The 22,702-nt window shown below is 38.6% G+C and overlaps 4 long non-coding RNA genes and 1 pseudogene across 5 annotated transcripts; 4 read left to right on the top strand and 1 right to left on the bottom strand.

Moving 5' to 3' along the window:
* The first annotated feature begins 38 nt into the window (after positions 1-38).
* LOC139434014 (uncharacterized) lies at positions 39-895 on the top strand. The gene is made up of 3 exons (XR_011643417.1): positions 39-94; positions 334-384; positions 700-895. It is a non-coding gene; the product is annotated as an uncharacterized lncRNA (long non-coding RNA).
* A 1,172-nt stretch (positions 896-2,067) lies between these two features.
* Positions 2,068-4,605, bottom strand: LOC139434013 (uncharacterized). The gene is made up of 3 exons (XR_011643416.1): positions 4,128-4,605; positions 3,222-3,301; positions 2,068-2,881 (listed from the first exon to the last, which is right to left on the bottom strand). It is a non-coding gene; the product is annotated as an uncharacterized lncRNA (long non-coding RNA).
* A 126-nt stretch (positions 4,606-4,731) lies between these two features.
* Positions 4,732-5,516, top strand: LOC139434012 (uncharacterized). 2 transcript variants are annotated; one of them, XR_011643415.1, is made up of 3 exons: positions 4,732-4,820; positions 5,210-5,270; positions 5,383-5,516. It is a non-coding gene; the product is annotated as an uncharacterized lncRNA (long non-coding RNA). The 2 variants fall into 2 exon arrangements; XR_011643414.1 differs by lacking the exon at positions 4,732-4,820 and having other exon boundaries at positions 5,003-5,270.
* A 7,363-nt stretch (positions 5,517-12,879) lies between these two features.
* Positions 12,880-21,589, top strand: LOC117448512 (forkhead box protein P2-like; annotated as a pseudogene).
* A 197-nt stretch (positions 21,590-21,786) lies between these two features.
* On the top strand, positions 21,787-22,488 carry LOC139434011 (uncharacterized). Its single transcript, XR_011643413.1, has 3 exons — positions 21,787-21,837; positions 22,228-22,288; positions 22,401-22,488. It is a non-coding gene; the product is annotated as an uncharacterized lncRNA (long non-coding RNA).
* Positions 22,489-22,702: the final 214 nt, after the last annotated feature.

Here is a 22,702-nt window from a genome sequence, read left to right as displayed (position 1 = left end):
ACATTTGGCCCGCGGGCCTTGAGTTTGACACGTCTGACCTATGCTAACAACCCAGCTTGCGGTCACTGCTCCTCGTTCCCGGCATATTCTGAAGGTAAGATACCCTGTAACTTTACAAAACTTGTCCTTTTGATTTAAATGTTCTTGAACCTACACAATACAATTGTTTTTTAAGTGCTTCACCGTTTTTCAAATATAAATGTCATTTAACTAAACTTTGTAAACTAGCAGAGATATGGCTAGTGTTGCGTGAATTAAATGTGATTAATGAAATATGACTGTAGAAAAAGAAAGGTGCTTTTATATTGATTAATTCTTTTACATTTATTTCAGCATTAAGCAAAAAGAAGATTGCAACCTCCTCCACGCCAAACTGCACAACCTGTAAGTTGATGGTCCTGGCTTACTTTACATGACTTCAGATGGTTGACATTACACACAAACATACTATACATATACATGTGTGCACAATTGTAGATAAACAGCACACAGTATATAAATATATATATATATAAACTGTTTGCTGTTAATCTGTTTTTTGAGGTTTTGCTCTCTTGTTACTTTTAACCATACAGGTGTGATTTCATAGTTATTTTGCATGTTATTGTCAAAGGAACAAAATGAGCAACCCTTTATAATTGATTTGATATTCCGCATGATCTGAAGCATTTGTTGCTCTCATTTATTTTCCTCCCATAGTGACTGTATGGATAATCGGAGACAGCTATGTCCGGCGTGGAGCCCAGAGAGCTACAGAGACCATCGGCAGCAACCTTGGCCTCGACCTGAGGGTGTGCTGGTTCGGTTGGGGTGGACTGCGCTGGAGAGGTGTCCTCCCTTTCTTTTCCTACTCCCTGCGAGGAAGAGCAGTCCCGGATGTCCTCCTCATCCACTGTGGCGGCAATCACTTGGGAGATGTGCCCAGTGTTCAGTTGCTGAACCAGATGAAGGAGGACCTGCACCAGCTTCACCATCGGCACCCTGGCATGAAGATCATGCTCTCCCAGAGGCGCCGGTGGAGGGCTGGTGCAAATCCTGTCAAAATTGACAAGGCCCGGAAGTTTGTTAACAGTGTTATGGCTACTTTTGTTCATAGCCTAAATGGTGCCATTGTTGACCACTCCAACATTAGACATGACAGTCCTGGGCTGTTTTTGCGAGATGGAGTTAATTTCACCCCTTGGAGAAATGATATATTTTTTAAGTCACTAGCCAATTGCCTGAAAGACCACCCCCAAAGACTGTGAACTGCTAAAATGTCAGTATCACTGTCTTTGGATTTGGCCTTTAGAGTATGTATTCTAAGGCCCTTGCTAAGCCCAGACTGTCATGGCTAATGTTGAGTTAGATGTTACATCTGTAGCCATAACACTGTTAACATGGCTGCTCTTCCTCTTCCCCACATCCCACCCCCCCTCTTCCCCCAATGGACTCTGCAGCTCTCCAGGCCCATGCTGGGCATGGCTGTCTGTCAAACCTTTTATTTTGTATTTGTTATGATGTTTTTTGTTATTTTATTTGTAAAAATAATTCTGTATTTATGTAAATATTGAAAATAAATTACATTCATATTTTCACTTCTTTTGTCTACTGCTTACTGAAAATGTTAGCTATCACATCCAAATGGGACTATCAAATGAAAGGATAAGCTTACCATACAATACAGAAAACATTACACATTAAGGCTCAAATCTTTTCCCAAGCCGGAGCAGTCTGAAAAGAGTCCCAAGTTTAAAAACACAAAATCTTGACAATGAATACTACGCTGTCATTTATCATGACAATGCAAACAACAGGAAGGTCTCCCCTAATCCCATGTATGTTGGCATCAATGTCATAAGCCTACCATAGAATGTAATTATGAAGTGCAATACCCACAATCCCTAGAGGGTCGTAACGTCACAGAAGATAATACCTTTGAGAGAGTTTCTAAATTGTTCAGTATGCAGATAAATATTTGTTTTACAATAGAAACATTTTTCTCCATAAATGTTCCCACATGTTGTGAGCATCTACTTTAAATCTTTTGTCAACAAATAAAAAACATCTTAATTTCCTTTACGACAACATTTTGTTTATAACACCACTACATTAACAATAAGCATAGGAAAATGATAACTGTCAACATTTAAGATTGTGCTTTTACTCTTTATTTAATCAGATCTATTTCACATTGAAAGTTACATCTTGCATTTTATGAAAAGTAAAGGTTTCGAATCATTTTATGACTTAAGTACACTAGAACATAAATTAAAGATGTGCAACAACTGTATCAGTAATTCAAATGATATAACTTATGTACAGGGTTGGGAGGGCTACTTGCCAAAAACACAACCAGTAACTTCATGTGAGTATCAAGATATAAAAGTAATGTAACCTGATAACTTTCTTTTTCTTTTGGATTACCTCAATATCAAATGCAATGCAAATAAACACAGGAGAGAAGAAATATTAATATGATGTGTTTACTGAAATGTATAATATAATACCATAAAGCAGATTCAGGCAGTAGGTGTCGGATTCACAATGAAAGTATTATCCTACAGAACAGTACCGCTTCAGAGAAGAGATACAATTTAATAATTTTACAACAAGCACTATCTGCTCTTTTTAGGTTTTGAATAAGATTGTAATCCTGAGTTTCCCTATTATTAGAAAAGTCAAACTAATGCGATTACATCTTTTCCTATGTAACTAAGGATTACACTTCCCTTTTTCTCTATACGATCTTGATTCGTGTTCGATGTAATCCATTACTGCCTAAGCCAATACAAGTCATCACTTTTGGAAAATGGTCTCAAGTTATAAATTATGCCTTCAATCTCTTTCACGTGGAGAAGACATCCCATTGGCCGAGGCGTTGCAACTTCCCTCAAGCGTCCTACATGAAAGAAAGATCACATGTTAGAAATGTGTGCACAAACTATTCAGTATGACCCGTCTTGGTTTAAAGCCCAAGTGTAAGAGTGAACAGAGGCGGAGTCTGTGTGTTGGCTGCTGCTCCCCAAACCAACATCCTCACAAGCATTGGCTGTTGGAATGTCATTACGCTCCACATGTGGAACAACAAAGGCTTCTTCAGGTGTGCCTTGTATCATAATGATATTGCTCTGATCAGCAGCAAGACTGTTTTCACCACTACCATGGTCGACATCTGCAACCTCCTCCTTGCTGTTAACAGTCGAACTAGGAGTGTCACTGACCTCGTCATTGTTACTCACCTGCTTCTCCTTCCAGACTGTTGTTCTTTGGTGAAATAGAAAATGGTGGGCACTGCAGTGTTTTTCAGGCATCTCCTTCCCTAATAAAAATAATAAACAAAAACACATAAAATAACTTTTTGAGGTCTGTAGATATTCAACTTTCTTTTGAATAATGTTGTTTTAAATGTAAGAGTGCATTATAAAAGACAATAGAGGGCCAACATGTTAACTATTCAGTTAATCTTTTCAACAATTACGTGTTTCCAAGATTCAGATTCAAAGGATTGATGTCATAGCACATAGGCTACAGTGTAGGAATGGCAATGCAAATCATCTGTCCCGAGCTCCTCCAACAATGCAACATAGTTATATAAGACATAAAACAATAAAATAAATTCAAAATTAAATTAAGAATAATAAATTAGTGCAGGCAGAAATCTATATACACGTAAATATAATAAGACATATGCAAGAACAGAATGTAAAGATAAATATTGTATAGTAAAATTAAATCATTTTTTTTTTTACAGTGACAGCTGTTAAGATAAATAAGTTATAAGATGACAACAGATGAATGAATGTTGCTATTAAAATAACGTAAAAAAGGTAATATAATTCATCTGTTTTTAACATAGAGTATGTGGGGGGAAATGGCAATTCTCTATCTATGATAAAGAGTCTTTGCATACATTGAAGAGAAATGTGATGGTTTGCAAAAAAAATTCGATTTTTATGTTTCTATACTTAACTGGCAAAATCTTAATTTGGCCTTTAATCAAAAGAACATTACTCATCACTGATGTGCAAGCTGTGCCATAGCAATTATTTAGCATTGTATGATGTATAACATGTATTTAATTAGTAACAACAATTTACACTCACAAATGGAACCAAGTTATTATTATTTTTTAAAAGGATCTGTACCCATGAGTCCGTGCTGAAGGGATGACTCTCAAAGTGTGCACTGCACAGGCGAGAAGAAACGTTGGGGGTCCATGTATTCCTCCGGATGTTCAGCACCCACTGGTCCAGCCTGTCTGGATCACCGAAAGGAAACCTTTATTCAAAAATACATGAAAACCGACCCAAAGACAACAGGAGGGTTAATGCCATATTCACTTAGTAACGCATGAACAACTTTTACAGATATTTCTATATAGTCTGTGTTGGTAAATGTAATCTAGGTTGCACATTTCCTGCTGAAATACATGCCTGCCAAGTTACTGCGTGGCACTTTGGTTTTGATAAAACAGTGCAGTTCCACTATATAAACGTTACATTCATAATCAAACGAGACAATATGCAAGATAAATAGCTATTTGTTGTTATTCTTAATGCTTGTCATTCACACGTTAAGAAAATAAAATAAGTACCGATACATAGCAGAACAATTGTGGCGATGTTCAGCTTAATAAGCCTTGTTCAACATCATTTCTTTAGCTAATACCAGAGCCATTTAATAGAAGAGTTACGACATCTCCGTTCACTCCAATGGACCACTTTTTTACAGCAATGGCGGATCGTGGAGCCTCTCAATCGTTCCCCGGAAGTTAGCGCCAAGGCTGGCAGAGCTGTGGAGTTGCAGCATAATACACCGTTCGTGACGGACTTTTAAAGGTAAGAAGAAGTTTAAAGATGTATATTGCGGATATTATCAGTACATCTGATTCAAATGAACATGTGTATTAAAGGATGTCAGTGGATTATCCCTAAATTAGTAGATTTAGGGAACGTTTACAGATAACAGATTAAGCTAGCATACCGAAGCAAGTTAGCAACACACGTTGAACAGCCTTTTAATTGTAAATTCCGTTCTCTTAATGTCATTTCGTCCAACATGTTGAATTAGAGAAGAGGGGCTTCTAAACGGGATTGTATGCGGGGGTGGAGGGAGTTAAATATTAGATAAATATAACTTTGGTGCGTGTAAGAGTGAGTGTTTTTAGCAGAGCCATATTGTGTCCTTGTGATTCTGTTGATTATTACCCGTCTGTATAATGTTGCAGCCCAGCTGATTCTGGATTGATGGCAAAGGGAGAGGGACTTAAGTGAGAGTGAAAACACAAGGTACGTTTAATACTACTGTTTTATATAAGTAAACACGTTATCTCCCCAAGGCAATAGGTGTGCTATATAGGTGTGTATAACCCTTTCTCCTGTCTGTTGCTCCCTCTCTCAGCACAAGAACCAGAGGGGGATTCAATGGAGCCTGAATACCTGCACTGAGACCCTCATCCTGCACCCTGAGTCTCAACTCTCAGTGTTTTTCAAGCCTTTCCCTGTTTTTTTGTATTAAACAAAACATTAAGCTTTCCCAATGGTGTGGTTTTCGTTTTGTGAAAAAGTGCAAATGCAGTGTTTGTATATAAATCACATATTTTGTTGCTGTTGGTCGTGAAATTGCTCCTGCTGACTTGAGCCAGCCATTTTTTCCTCCGCTCTGTGTCAGTGGGGAAGCCGTACATTCGTACTCCTTTCTCTGAGCGATTTGAGCATCCCCAGGCAGCACATCAAACCATGGTGGCGACTAGGAGGCAGCACAGCAAACCATGGTGGCGACTAGGAGGCAGCACAGCAAACCATGGTGGCGACTAGGAGGCAGCACAGCAAACCAGGACAACACGGAGGAAAAGGCACCGACAAACTGCATGATATGCTCTTCTATGTTTATTGAATTCCATGTATTTGCAATGGATGTTCCTAAAGCAACACATTTAACATCATCATCATCATCATCATCATATCCTGTCGGTCTCCTGTCCTTTCTGAAAGCCATAAAGACAACATTAGTCATTTAGATAACTTGTGTCCTCAATTACCAGGGGATTACTGAAACTACCATGAATTTAAGAAAATGGTAGAAATGAATCCAATCTGAATTTTAAAGCATTACTTTAGATCCCCTCCCTCTAAATGTATCAATATCACGTGGTTCATGTAGACGAGGATCGTTCCCCGGAAGTTCATGGCGGGCAATGTGAATGCATTGATAACAGGAGATAGAACTACGATTTTTGTTAATTATTAGTGAATAAAGGTTTTGATTTGCAATATTTATTCAACAAATCGATATGTGTATGTATTTACATCAATATGTTTTAAAAAATAAAATCGAATTTGCTAATATTAAGTGATAATATTAGGATTAGTGTGAACAACTAGTTTACATGTTACTAACAGTGCCTTGGTTAAAGAGCCTGTTGCTGTTTATGTATAGCTTTGAATTCTTTCAAACCAATATTATCTTCTTAAACTTGTATGGTAGTCAGGAGCATCACTTTCTAATGTTTATTGATACATTTAGAGGGAGGGGATCTAAAGTAATGCTTTAAAATTCAGATTGGATTCATTTCTACCATTTTCTTAAATTCATGGTAGTTTCAGTAATCCCATGGTAACTGAGGACACAAGTTATCTAAATGACTAATGTCGTCTTTATGGCTTTCAGAAAGGACAGGAGACCGACAGGTGACTATCAAAGGACGAGCAGCAGCAGCAGGACTAGCAGCATATGATGATAATGATGATGTTAAATGTGTTGTTTTAGGAACATCCATTGCAAATACATGGAATTCAATAAACATTGAATAGCATATCATGCAGTTTGTCGGTGCCTTTTCCTCCGTGTTGTCCTGGTTTGCTGTGCTGCCTCCTAGTCGCCACCATGGTTTGCTGTGCTGCCTCCTAGTCGCCACCATGGTTTGCTGTGCTGCCTCCTAGTCGCCACCATGGTTTGATGTGCTGCCTGGGGATGCTCAAATCGCTCAGAGAAAGGAGTACGAATGTACGGCTTCCCCACTGACACAGAGCGGAGGAAAAAATGGCTGGCTCAAGTCAGCAGGAGCAATTTCACGACCAACAGCAACAAAATATGTGATTTATATACAAACTTTTTCACAAAACGAAAACCACACCATTGGGAAAGCTTAATGTTTTGTTTAATAGAAACAAATAGGGAAAGGCTTGAAAAACACTGAGAGTTGAGACTCAGGGTGCAGGGTGAGGGTCTCAGTGCAGGTATTCAGGCTCCATTGAACCCCCCTCTGGTTCTTGTGCTGAGAGAGGGAGCAACAGACAGGAGAAAGGGTTATACACACCTATATAGCACACCTATTGCCTTGGGGAGATAACGTGTTTACTTATATAAAACAGTAGTATTAAACGTACCTTGTGTTTTCACTCTCACTTAAGTCCCTATCCCTTTGCCATCAATCCAGAATCAGCTGGGCTGCAACATTATACAGACGGGTAATAATCAACATAATCACAAGGACACAATATGGCTCTGCTAAAAACACTCACTCTTACACGCACCAAAGTTATATTTATCTAATATTTAACTCCCTCCACCCCCGCATACAATCCCGTTTAGAAGCCCCTCTTCTCTAATTCAACATGTTGGACGAAATGACAGAGAGAACGGAATTTACAATTAAAAGGCTGTTCAACGTGTGTTGCTAACTTGCTTCGGTATGCTAGCTTAATCTGTTATCTGTAAACGTTCCCTAAATCTACTAATTTAGGGATAATCCACTGACATCCTTTAATACACATGTTCATTTGAATCAGATGTACTGATAATATCCGCAATATACATCTTTAAACTTCTTCTTACCTTTAAAAGTCCGTCACGAACGGTCTATTATGCTGCAACTCCACAGCTCTGCCAGCCTTGGCGCTAACTTCCGGGGAACGATTGAGAGGCTCCACGATCCGCCATTGCTGTAAAAAAGTGGTCCATTGGAGTGAACGGAGATGTCGTAACTCTTCTATTAAATGGCTCTGGCTCTGGCTAATACTATAGCGGGCTGCAGGCGAACCAAGTCCGCGTTTCGCTGCATTCCTTGATCTCCAGTTATAACGCCGGGCTCCGCCGCTGGCCGAAGCTAACGGAGCCGCAAAGGGCTAGCTACGGCTCCGGTTAGCTTCGGCGGCGGACTCCGGCGGCCACCACTGGGATAATTGGGTCCTCTATTAACATTTGCTCCCATTTAGCATTATGGGTGTCATAGCCATAGACTATAAAAGTCTTACCCAAGGCTGAATCATAAACTAAACTGTATATATATATACACATGTATAAAGGGGTACGTCCTTAGCTGGCTAATAAGCTGCATAACAAGCTAAGCTAACAAGCACACAAACACCTGCTAACGGGGTTAACATGTATAATATTATCATTTTACTCACCGAAAAAAGCTGAGAGTAGACTTCTTGGAAGTTCTGTTAGTACATTCAAGCGCACAGTACGACATCTTAATTGTCTGGTATATCACCACGAACACGGCTAAAGCTAAAGGGTCAAGTACAGTACTATGACTAACTAACGTTGTAGCCTCTATGGTTGTAGCCTAGCAGAGTGGACAAGTTGCTGTTAGCTGACAGTGAGGCACGTATCTGTCAATCAAAGTGACCACGCCCTAATTAATGCAAAAACTTTAAGACCTAATATAAATAAAAGGGTCGCTTTAGAAAACAATTCACTCACAGATCCATAATCATGAAGGTGGAATCTAACTATATCGATAATAAAAATGTATGGAGCCAGGGACAGAAACATGTTTTTTTCTGCTGTAAAGTTGGGCATTTTAACATGGGGGTCTATGGAAATTGCTCCTTTCTGCAGCCATCGCCTATCGGCCAATATATGAACTGCAGTGTGTGGCACTTCCGTATTGGCTTCCCGGCTGTTCCCCAGAGTTTGCCGCTTGGTTTGAACCTCTTAAATAGCTGCATAGCCGATTTATTTGGACTGAATTATCCCAGTGAGTCTAAAGATTATTTATAACACAGTTTCAGATTTGTGAAACCTTTATTCTGTTTGTGAAAATACAAACAAGGGAGATTTCAGTGCTTTTTTTTTTACATGTAGACCAGGTCCTGATCTGAAACCACTAGACCTAGACTCATCAAATCTGGACTGGATTATCCCAGAGGGTCTAAAGATTCTTTATAACACAGTTTCAGATTTGTGAAACCTTTATTCTATAAAGCGAGGCTAGGGGTAGCCTCGCTGCGGGGGACACGGCATCATTGAAATGATGCCGTTTAAAAACATTTTAAGGGCGGTGCCGGCCGTGAGCGAACCAAGCCGGCCGTCAACAACCCTTCCTTGATGACCGGTCGTTCTGTGATTCTCCAGATTCTAGGGGGTGCTGCAGCACCTGCACCCCTACTTCCCGCGGCTATTCCGGGAATACCTGAGAGACTTCCAGCCAGCAGTTTCATGAGACGATGCGATATAACTTAATCCTGTGGCAAGGCTACAACTGGGAGAAGGCATGAGGGTCAAACAGGGTCAACCTTTGACCTCCAGACTGCCCTTTTGGGAGATGAGTGGCCCAGTATGAGAGAGTCGAATGACATCACGACTCCACGAGTGCAAGAGCTCAGGTTTCCTGGCAAGTGTGAACTTTCTCCGGCCATCAGAACTGCCGGTTTATCCTCCTGGGACCCAGCCCATTGAAAATGTCCACTGTAGTGGACATTTTGTTAACATGCATCTCCTTTTACTCTTTTGAGCTACTCTATCAATCCCTGATGTACTGTACAGAGGACATCCTGGTCTTTCCAGCATTGGTTAAAATTGCATGCTGGGAAGTTCCTCTTTCTTTTCATCCAAAATGGCTGGCATACGAAAAACTAAATTGTATAGAAGCAGGAGGAGAAGTCACATATTGTTGAATAATTGTAATTTTTACCATGAAAATCATATATGTTCTTGTTTATTAACATGTGAGGAACTATATAATTAGTTCTGAAAGCAATTAAATAATTCAAGTTTTCAAATAACAGCCCTTTTATAAATGTCCATTCTAGTGGATGTCAGGACCATCTTCATAGACTTTATGACTCAATATTGTTTCAGGAGACGGAACTGAAGCAGACATTTTCTGTACCAGATAGTTCAGGGAGATTAAGATTTTGAGCTCTCAGGTGATGAGAGAGATGAGGCTTTCACACCTGGGATAGAAGAGGGTCAAGAAGAAGGGGAGGGGGAAGATGCAGGAGGCTCCATGAGCGCACAGATAGAGACAGATAGGGACGAGCTGGAAAGACATGGCCCTCTGTGGGCCAAGAGTAGCACGTATGTCTTATTGTTGTTTTATTTTAAGTGGAGCCATGAAAAATGAGAATTGCCTCAGGAATGCCAAGTTTGTTTCTATGAGCATGGTCAAATGGAGACCACATCCATAAAACTAGTCAAGATGACCCTACAGCCCGTGCTGACTGGAGTCCAATGAGGTACTTTCCCACATTGACTACAAAGTCTTTGAAGATCTGGAAAGATTCACCAAAAAACAAGCTAGTTTTGTATTGACCAAATAAACAGCAATGTTCAGATCAAATACTTATTCATGTTTTAAATAAAGGTGAATGTATTATTGTATTAATATCACTCTCTAACCATAATACGTTACATAGTCCATCTGTTAATTTTGGCTGTCTTTTCAAACTAATATGGTCCCGACGTCCTCTACAGTAGACATATTGTAACATTTTTAAATTAAATTAAATTAAAAAAGTCTAAATTGCAAGATCTTTTTTTAACCCTAAATAGGTAGGAAATCACACAAAAAGGAAATTGGAAGACACATGTTTTCACTACATGGAAGATTGTTCCTGTCTGAATAGAGGAAATTGACTTTTTACTTTGAATACAAATGCAGGGCAGGTAAATACTAATCCAGTAGGTGGCAGAAAGTTACCTTGGTTTACAATATCTACAATTCAATCACTAATTGCTCAGTCCACAAGACATCTTTTGTAAAGAGAAGATGTATTCAGTCTCTCTGCTCATCTGTCACTCATACATGCGTTATATCTAATGTACAGTTTATGGTGTAAATTAGGAATATTTTACCAATACTACATTATTGTTTTGCAGATTCATAGCTGTGCTACTTTTGTTGTTTGAATTGTTATGCCATGGCAAGCGGGATACTCTTAAAATTGTGTCTGCAAAAATATAAAATAATATGTTCAGGGTCTTTGTTCTTTACCTTGATATCCGTCTCGATGCATACTTTTCCCTAATGCTATGCAGCCATGCCTTTGGTCCTATATATCTGCATTCATCATGTGATTGCAGTCTGAAAACCATTCTAAGTTGTTGTCCCTTTACATTACAGGAAGCCACTGCAGGAGTGTAAAATGTAGTGTGTTTAAAAAATAATAATAATAATATTAGAAAAAAATGATAGGGTAAAATAAATACTGTGTACCCACACATGAAGACATGACTGTGCAGAGATGTTCAAAGTTGAGAGTCACTTCAGTTGTTTCCTCAGTCAGGCTGTGTTTTCACACTCCAGCATACACTGCATTTATCAACAGCCAAAATGAAACACTTTTTTTTGTTTTCAACAGATGTTCCAATATGATATTAAAAAAGAAGTGCCAACACTACTGTAAATAGCTCTTTGATAACAGTTTGACAGCGGTGTAGCTGCAGAGCTGTTTTTGTTATATCTAAATAAAGTCACAGTCAACTATACTTGTCTTTTCCCAAAGCCCCTCTGTTTTAATCATGAAAGACAATAAATGATGCTTGTTTTGAGGCATTTTGTTTTTATTAGTGTGTGACTCTTTGAATATCAACCAGAAAAGCAATGTTTTTCCTGCAAAGGAAGGGAACTGGCAATCACCACCTCATGTAACACTAAACATTGTATATGTATATCATGGCAAAGTAGACTTTTTAAAATAATGATATATTATTAGAATATAATTTATGGAGACAGTCACCACGTAAGCATGTTGCCATCAAGCCTAAAATAAAAATTATCTATAGATGTAGCTTTCCCTGTTTTTCACATCCTGGTAATAAAGTGCTTTTCTCACTTTTCTAATTCCCTGTCTGACACTGACTCCTCCCTCTCAGGTAGAAACACAACTCCATCAGTTCTCTCCCATCCTCACTCCAAACTGCAAGACTTGGAGACATAAACTCTGCCTGGCTGCTCTCAATTCCACTATCAACGGTATGTATCTTTAATATCATTCTGACAGAAAAAGACATCAAAATGCTTTGAGGAGATTTTACTGCTTGTATGTTTTTAGGAGTTTAAACTAAAGTGACACTAATATTTGTGCTCAATTTAGGGCTGTTTTGTATGTCTCTCTTGCATATATTTGAAGGATCTTGACATACTTTCTCACTCATGCACCGCAAAGATTTGTTATGATTAATGTAAGTTCATGCAAGCATTACTCATGCCCTGCAAAGGAAACATATACATCAAGTAAATATAATCTATGACAAATAACATTTGTATGTAAACGGAATTCATAATTAATTTAGGCAACCATTTGTTAACTTTTAGTACGTTACATTACAGTATGTTGGTGTGCCAATCTTATTTTTGCATGAGATGTAGAAGCATTTGATATCCAGAAATTAAGAATGAAAGATGCTGAAATATAAGTATTTTTTTCCTGATTTCATTTCAAAACATCACAGATTTATAACCTCAATCTAGCGTAGTATTGTAAATTGCATCACTATTGTTTAATTATATGTGAAGCCTAGCTTTGTTTATTAAAGTATTGCAAATTAGTTATTGTATGTTCCTAAAAAGCATCCCCTTCCTCTGTGGCACTTCTTTTTCTTCCCATGTCTCACAAGGTCACATATAAGTGTTATTTAGAGATGATGTTGAAATGTATTTACAGTGTGTGTGTCTCACAGCTTATATAATGTTGACTGTTTTCTTTCAGCAGCTGAGCTGGCATGCCCGAGTCTCCTCTGAGTCCCCCGGCAGCCCGTCAAACCGCAGCCAGCAGCCTCCTCAGCCACACACACGTCGGTGCAGGAGAGAGAGCAGCTAATGGGGACTCCTGCAGTCGAGTGAGCGCTGAAAACTGGCAGAGTCTCCACCATAAACAGGTATCTTCATCCTCCTACTACTCCTCAACCTCCCACTCGTCCTCCTCTTCTTCCTCCTCTTCATAAGTGGGAAATAGAACATTGTTAGGCAAACAGATGTCATATATTGGACGTCCTCTGACAGGACAGCGTACCTGGAGCCTCTGAGATTTCATATGACATGTGATCCGGGCTGGGAGTTGACACGCAGCACTCTGTTTGTCCTTCAGTATTAGTTTGTGAGTCAGGGCCAGGGAGAAGGAGTGATTGTCCACAGACCTGGGCCAAACAGAAGCAAGTGAAAGGCAAATAGGCATGACCCCACGTGATTTTATGGTTGTCTGTTGTGATTCCGTCCTTGGGAATCTTAATGTACGAGGATCAATGAAACAACAGGATAATGAATGCCTGCTAAACGCCTTTTCCTTCAGTCTGTTTTCACGTCTTGTCAGTTTTGCTCTGTTCTTTTCTCTTAATTCACTTTCTAAACCTGGACAAGACACACAACTTTTGACCCTACAGTATTTTAATAAACAATAATAGAAAAACCTGCCATTTTCCTTAGTGAAGGTTCTACTAGCCCTGACGGTAGCTGGTGAGCTGCATTTCTAAGCATGTTATGTTTTTGTAATTTTCAATGACAATGTCATGATGCCACTGTTGAGGAGTGTGATTTAAGAATTCAAACATGATGATGAGTGTGATATTGAAGTTTTTCTAACTCCGAACTCTGAACATTTTTACAAATGAAGGCTATTTACAGTGAATATCAGTTCTCTCTTTTCACAAAAAATGAAGACATCCATCTGTAATGTATTTCTATTCTAACTGCAGCATCCAATCTGCACACAACGAAAGGTTTTCTAATCATTTGTAAAGCATGATAATAGAGCCAGCTGTTCGTCAGTGCCTTACTGAACAAAATATGTAGGAAAGTGTAAATCTACTGCTGCATGTACAGTAGCAATTATTTTCTTTGTATAATAACAATTAATTAGTTTTCAGTATTTTGACAATCAATCAAATGACAATTTTTGATCAGTACCTTTTCAGGAAATCACACATTTACCTATTTAAATTGCTTGTTTTGTCTCACTTAAACTGAATGAAGGAATAAGGTAAGTTAGGTAGTGCAAGAGATGATTTAACACACAAGGTTTATTGGCTGGTTCACATCCTGTAATGTTAATGAATTAGATGTTTTGTTTGTTTTGTCAAACTTAAATACGTAAGTTTACTAAAGTTTGGTTTTGTACATTTTGGAAAAGCCACTGCCGCTGTACTGTTTTCCTCAGGTTTAAAAAATACTTTTTTGTGTATCATGCAATGTACATTATTACATTTGCTGTGCCATTGTGTTTATTTTTCATTTAATTTCTATATTGTTTCAAACGTTCTAGTTTTGTTATCAGTCTAGTCAAACCACAGGAAGTTACGTCAAAGGACTGATGACACAAATGAATCCGTAGTCCCTGATGTGTTCCTCTTTCATTACAAACCGCTGAGATATTACTCCAACATAAGGCTTCACTGAAACCAAAGCACATCAGGGAACAGCTGTTACACATATCTTTATATTGACTACCACCTCACATCTCTAGAAAAAACAGAATATTGTTCAAATAATAAATTACATATTTCCCTTAACAATCAATTGACAGAATCACCGTTTTTATTTGCATTATTTGTAATTCATTTCTGAATTTATAAGTGATGTTTCTTATTCATGGGGATTGCTGTTGCCTCTGTTTCACTACAATGGTGGACGATCACTCTGTCATTTGTCACTCCATCAGTCACAGTGCAGGTCAGTTATTATTCTGTGAGTGTTTTGCCTTTATTAATACCCATACACTTCTATTAGGAGTCACAACAAGCATGCAATTGTGTTGCTAATTACCTGGTCAGCCTATCTCCCATCTCATTTAGGGTCAATGACACAATCCAGCATGATGGCATCAAAGGGTTGACAGCACTATTTTGTAATTGGATTGGGGGAAAAAAAAATACTGTTTAACACCTGACACTTGCCTCCGTCTCACTCACTTGTACGCCTGCCTTCACTCTGCCTGCCTCCTTCCTCATCTTTGTATCCTCTTCTTCCTGAAGGTGTTTCTGGCGATGATGGCACCTCAGCAGATGCAGCAGCTCCTGTCCCCAAACCAGCTGCAGGCTCTGATCCACCAGAAGCAGCAGGCCCTTCTGCTACAGCAGGTATTTATACAAATACTGTTATTTACTTCTAATAATAACACATTGCATTCAGGCTTACTGAAATATAGCCTACCTGTGCAGGATACAATTCAATTTGTTAAAAAACAAACATGTATTGCTGAAATTATTGTAACTAAAAAGGAATCAATATAAAGTGCCCTATTAGTGTGTTGATGAGCTATAGTTTAGCAAAGTTGTCCTTAAATATAATTTGTATTATTAAAATTGAAACAGTAATATATTTTACTGTAAAAAGTTTTAACAGCTAAACAGCAAGATATATAGGCACAACAGTTTAGCTCAGCCAAGTAAATGTAGGTAGCCTATACACATTTACTAGGAAATAAGCTAGTTTACCCAACAACAAAGACATGTTTTAGGAACACATTGTCTTGTTAAGCTAGAGCATACATTTCAAACTGGAAAACAATTCAGAAAATTCAGTTATTGAGTTAGGTAAGTTGCTAATGTTACTGTTAAATTAGCTAGGGACCATAGCTAGCATCATCCTCCAAGATAGCCGCTAAGCTACCGCACAGCTATCAAAGTAAACACGGCCCACTGAGGCAAACATGAATAACAAATACATTGGATTGTATGTATATGTATTTTGGTTGACTATTTAACCTGTTCGACCACTTTACCCACTGGCATTTAACTCAGTGATTTATTGTTAATGTTGTTGTCACTTTGCCATTAAACAACAAATAGCCTATTAGTGAAATTGTGCTATGTTGTCAAAATAAAAAATGTGTTTTACATCAAGATCTAGGGATGCATGAATATGTTTAACTGTTGGTCACTTTTAATTCAAAAGTTTAGCACACCTATATTGTACTGTTTTGGGATTTTGTTATGATATTCGGTTATAATCATTTTCCTTGACTGTTTCTCTAGCAACATTTGAAGGAGTTTTACAAGAAGCAACAACAGATTCATCTGCAGCTGCTTCAACAGAAGCCCAGCAAGAAAGTGGTGAAAGAGGTGAGTAGTTATCTGGAGTGTTTTTTTATATATATATTTATTTGTTTTTACTAGTTTTGCACAAGAGTTATAACATCAATCTTGGGGCAAAAGCTCTTCTGTAATTTCAATTGAATTAGACAAATATGTTCACAATTTGTCGCCTGTAAGTGACACAAATAATGAACATTTAATATCTTATTTAATTGTAGAAATTAGGAGAACATTTGTGTGTGCTTTGTCACTTGCTTTTGGGATTTTGGAATATTTGTATGTAATACAAGTGGAGGTATTTGTTAAAGGAAGCTTTTAAAGACGCAGTACAAACCACTGATTTTAGCCCAGAATCAATACTCTGACAATTATCAAAGAGGGGAAAGTGTGAGCAGACTATCAAATGAATACTACACCTGAACTTTTGAAAGAACATCCATAACATTCATCTGTTTGCAACTTATAAATATCAATATTACAATTACTGTATATAGACTATTCTGCACTTTCTATTATATTCTATTTTATTTTATCTACCTGTACTATTTTATCTGTTTTATTAAGTTGCACTGTTGGAGGAGCCTGTGACCTAAGATTTTCATTATCATAACTACACTATGCACATATGACAATAAAAGCCTTGAACCTTGAAACTACTACCTCACTATTTTCTGAAATGTCTCTCATCCTCCCGCAGCTCCCTGCTCAGCAGCTTGTGTTCCAGCAGCTCCTCCAGCTGCAGCAGCCAGCAGCAGATCCTCCGGGCGCCAGAGACCCGTCCTCTCCTCCGCTGCCCTCCCCCCAGGTCACTATGCTTCACCCTCCCTCAGATTTAATTGTTTATTTCACATATGGCAGTTATTTTAAAACAAAACATGTACACTTTACAAAACATGTACACTTATACTGGTTCTTTTTTATTAGCGGCCATGGTGTTAAAGGAGCAGGGGAGGAAGAAAATTCATATTTTACCTGCAACTTTCTTACAAAAAAAAAGGGGAAAAAAAATGTAATAACCATTAAAAAGTAAAATAAAAGCAATATTGTTTCTGTCACAGTTGCTTACAAATACTGAAACATAAAACCAGAACACAATCAATCGTCAACTTCATACTGTCTAATTACGCTTTCTTTATACATTTTCTTAAACATAAAACATTTCTTACAGCCCTTTAAATCATTCGGCAAAGAATTCCACTTCATGTTGGATAAAGGAAATGTCAGCTGTTTTACTTTGACGTAATGCATGATTACATTTCCTGTACAGTCAATGTGATTTTAGTGTTGAATGTTTGCAAATTTAAGGCTGAAATAGCCCATAAGACTACTACAGTATGTTGTTTTATTTCACAATGACACAATAATACTCTAACATGGACACGTATCTGATCAAATATTGTAAGTGAGTGCAGGGGCGCCACCAGGGATTTTGGGCCCCATGAAAAGATAATCACATTGGTTACTTAAACATTTTTTTCTTAATGTTCTAAAATAGTTTGGGCCCCTGTCAGTCACGGACCCTTAGAATTGTCCTAACTTTTCACCCCCTTACGGCGCCCCTGAGTGAGTGCTCCACACAGGCAGATCTGTTTCTTGTTGATTTTACGATCAGTTGCATAACTGCACTAAACTCAAAAGAGACAGTGATGTAAGTGAAACCTAAAATAGGATGATTAATCTTGACTCATTTTCTAGCATTAATTATAGTTATTCCTAGATTACAGCGAAGAGGTTACATGAGGTCATGAAAGAGTTGATCTACCTGTTTCTGCCCTCAAACTGCTTTGAGACGGGAACCAGTAGAAACAGTGTAATGTGGGGCAGAGATGAAAAAAAAGGGCAAGTGTGAAAAGGAATAATCTTCAAAAAAAATATCATCATTCTGGAAAAAATATGCCACCAAGCTTCTAATGTATTAGAGATAATAAATCATGTATTACTTTCGCTGATTCCTCAATCAACATTGAAAACAAAACTCTCAAATGGAGAAATATCCAATACGTTGTTTTATGTTTTAGCTGGTTTCAGCCCTGCAGAGATGCTGCAGATATGGAAAGAGCTCACACATGGAATAACTGAAGATAAAATGACATCGAAGGCCAATCAGGACTCTTCTGCTTACAACATGATGTCAGCTAAAGTCACCGGGAGGCCGAGCGGTGACCAGCAGTCTCCTCGCAGCGCAGAATGGTAGGATTTCTCTCTTTGTGCTGTAAAGTGATTTTAGAGAACTGATACCGCTTCTTTCTAAACATCAAACACATGTCATCTGTAGACATTTTCTTTCTCTCGAGGTACGGGAGAGGAGCAGTTCTGCTTCACTGTTAATTCCCCACGGGACGATTTATTTTGTCTTGTTTGTTTGCTTTGTGTTCCACCACCTGAAGTGGTTCAGCAAAGAAAAAGTTTACATGACTACGTGTCCCAAAAATCAAAAGTAAATAGTTTTCCATTTGTTTTTCTGTGCTCCCCTCAACCTCTCTCTGTCATTTTCTGTCACCTGAAGATGAAAGAAAACATGTTTTTTTAATCATGATAATACTTTTAATCCAGTGCCGTCACAAGCTGATCGCGCTGCCACACACACTCTCTACGGGCACGGGTGTGTGTAACTGGCCTGGATGTGAGTCGCTGTGTGAAAACGTCAGCCAGTTCATCAAGTAAGTTTATCTATTCCTAACTTATATCACCTTTCTGTGTTAAATGTAAGGAATGTTTTCAGTAATAATCTATTCAGTGTCAAATTATCAAATGGCTTAAAAAGTGGCTCTGGAAATTGAGTAGCTCCAGATTTTGTCATTAGATCCAATTTATGATAAATCCATTTTCCCATAAATCCATTTTCCATAAATCCATTTTACACAATTGAGTATCAAACAAAAAGAGTCATTTCTGGCTACAACCATTATTTAGAAATAGAGTTACTACTTGGAAAACAGGGAAACAATTGTATTCATTGTGCAGAAAAGAGTTTTGTTATCCTGATTTACAGAAGAGTATTTGGGGATAATGGTAATAATTTCAAAATGTGGTTTTTTATAAATTTTTCTGAAAAACTGATGCCTATTTCAGGACATGAGAAGGCTTAAATGGCAGTCAGCTTGGATTAAAATGTACTACAATGTAATTCCATTTTGTAAAAACACAAAACCATAATGTGTATTATCAAAACATTCAACTTTCTTAAAACCACTCAAACATAATCCATTTCTCTGCTGTTGATTCTGTTCAGTATGCGTCCAACAAATCTTCACCATCTTATATATTAAAGGGGCTCTGTTGGGGCTTTCTCTTTCCTGGTGTGTTTTATATCCAGAGGAAGTTTCTCTCCCAAATACATTGGAAGAAATTGTAGCTCAAAATAACTGTTATCTCTGTGATGGAGCAATTGGAGTATATGATACTGAGCAATGTGATTTTTTTGTTGTTGAATATTCCTTTAACGTCACCCCAATGTGTTTCAGGCACATAGGCAGTGAGCACACTCTGGATGACAGGAGTACGGCGCAGTGCAGAGTGCAGATGCAGGTGGTGCAGCAACTTGAGCTCCAGGTGGGCACGAGTGCTGTGAAAATGTCCAACTACAGTACATGTTATAACTACTGTCTGCACTAGTGGCTGTGCAACCCTGTGTTTATTAATATTATTACTGCTGATTTTTATTCCATATTTTATTCCTTCTATTCCATTCAATTGCAATATAAATACTGCTATATTTTTAATTATTTTCTAATTCTCTACCTGTGTTTTTAATTCTTGTTTGTATGCACCACGACACCTAGTCAAATTCCTCGTACGTGTAAACCTACCTGGTAATAAACCTATTTCTGATTCTGATTCTGATCCTGGGTAATACAGTTTAGTTTTTCATTATTTTAGATTTGTCTTATCTGATATTTATAGCAGAAATATAAGTCTGACACACAGGAGTTCTCCCCAAATTCCAACACCCAAACACCTTGATGCTCCGGGTAAATATTCATGTAGTGTCCTCCCAATCCCACCTCCTCTCTGATGTTGTTTGACACAGTGAGAAAAGGATCTTTTTGATGTGTGTTTGGTTCACAGCGTTCCATTTGTGACAACCTGTGTTCAGTGATTTTGAAGCGACACCGTCAACTCTGATTTTGCTCTCACAGCTCTGCAAAGAACGGGAGCGTCTGCGAGCGATGATGGCTCACCTGCATCTGCCATCTTTAGAGTCTCAGTTGATCTCTGCACCCCCGAGTTGCCGCTCGCCACAATCTGACACGGCCGCTCACCCACACCTTCAGGTAGATCGGCTGTGTGAACAACAGAGGCAGAGTAAATGAGCCGTAATGGAGAATGGGAATAAATCAAGTGTTTTTGGAACCTCATCTTTTGTAGCACTGATATGATAACGCCACCCTGTAATTGACCGTGGGAACTTTTACAGTTGGATGAGTTGCAAAAGTATGCATTTTCCTTGAAACAAATAAACATGGCTTAGGGTTTATCTGCTTGAAATGAAGTTCAGAAATATTTGAACCTAAGAAAAATGATTCCAGATCAGATCACAAATGCATTTCTTTTAAAAGTTTCCTCTTCTCCCGTGTTTTTAAATCTCAATTGACTTTTTCCTTTGTTGAGATCTCCATCTTACTACCTACGTTCCTTTCCTTCGCCTCCCAGCTGTTGCCACCAGATGGCTGCCTTTGTGTTTTCAGACAGCAGACATGCTCTCATAACGTGAAAGCTAATCAGATGTTAATCTTGCAAATATTGTGCCATAATCACAACACTCACCAAACAATTTCACCCTATAATGAACAATAATTGGCTCCCTTCTTCTTGCGATATTAGTGGAATCACCTCTGAGGAGGCGCATCAAATCGCTCTGTTACACTCAGCTGAACATCTCCCGCTCTGTTTTGTTTCTCCGTAAATCTTTCCACTCCGCTTGTTTCCTTTGTTAACTTGGATCTTCTGCTTGTGTCGCTCTCAGCTCAGTTCAGTTTCTGCCAGCGACAACCTGCCCTCGCTGAGCCCCTCGGACCCCCCCCGGATGTGCCCTCGAACTCTGGCTCCTGTCAGTACTTCATTCCAGGGGAGTGAGGAAGATCTGACCAATCACACGTCCTGTGCTGGGGCTATAAGGAGTCGCCATCACCCTTTGGTCTACTCCCTGTCCTCAGGTAAACTAAATACTCTAGTAATGTATTCATTCAGAAATAAAGACTTTATAGCACATTTTCCACTTTAAAATATTTGTCTTGTTTCAGAAAATGAATATGAGCTCTACAAGAACAACGATATCAGACCGCCTTTCACCTATAGCTATTTGTTGTTATTCTTAATGCTTGTCATTCACACGTTAAGAAAATAAAATAAGTACCGATACATAGCAGAACAATTGTGGCGATGTTCAGCTTAATAAGCCTTTCAACATCATTTCTTTAGCTAATACCAGAGCCATTTAATAGAAGAGTTACGACATCTCTTCACTCACAATGGACCACTTTTTTACAGCAATGGCGGATCGTGGAGCCTCTCAATCGTTCCCGGAAGTTAGCGCCAGGCTGGCAGAGCTGTGGAGTTGCAGCATAATACACCGTTCGTGACGGACTTTTAAAGGTAAGAAGAAGTTTAAAGATGTATATTGCGGATATTATCAGTACATCTGATTCAAATGAACATGTGTATTAAAGGATGTCAGTGGATTATCCCTAAATTAGTAGATTTAGGGAACGTTTACAGATAACAGATTAAGCTAGCATACCGAAGCAAGTTAGCAACACACGTTGAACAGCCTTTTAATTGTAAATTCCGTTCTCTTAATGTCATTCGTCCAACATGTTGAATTAGAGAAGAGGGGCTTCTAAACGGGATTGTATGCGGGGGGTGGAGGGAGTTAAATATTAGATAAATATAACTTTGGTGCGTGTAAGAGTGAGTGTTTTTTAGCAGAGCCATATTGTGTCCTTGTGATTCTGTTGATTATTACCTGTCTGTATAATGTTGCAGCCCAGCTGATTCTGGATTGATGGCAAAGGGAGAGGGACTTAAGTGAGAGTGAAAACACAAGGTACGTTTAATACTACTGTTTTATATAAGTAAACACGTTATCTCCCCAAGGCAATAGGTGTGCTATATAGGTGTGTATAACCCTTTCTCCTGTCTGTTGCTCCCTCTCTCAGCACAAGAACCAGAGGGGGATTCAATGGAGCCTGAATACCTGCACTGAGACCCTCATCCTGCACCCTGAGTCTCAACTCTCAGTGTTTTCAAGCCTTTCCCTGTTTTTTTGTATTAAACAAAACATTAAGCTTTCCCAATGGTGTGGTTTTCGTTTTGTGAAAAAGTGCAAATGCAGTGTTTGTATATAAATCACATATTTTGTTGCTGTTGGTCGTGAAATTGCTCCTGCTGACTTGAGCCAGCCATTTTTTCCTCCGCTCTGTGTCAGTGGGGAAGCCGTACATTCGTACTCCTTTCTCTG

Source organism: Pseudochaenichthys georgianus, chromosome 6, assembly GCF_902827115.2.
Source record: "Pseudochaenichthys georgianus chromosome 6, fPseGeo1.2, whole genome shotgun sequence".
NCBI lineage: Eukaryota > Metazoa > Chordata > Actinopteri > Perciformes > Channichthyidae > Pseudochaenichthys > Pseudochaenichthys georgianus.
The sequence above is the reverse complement of the archived record's forward strand: the minus strand, read 5'-3'. Positions and strand labels throughout refer to the sequence as shown.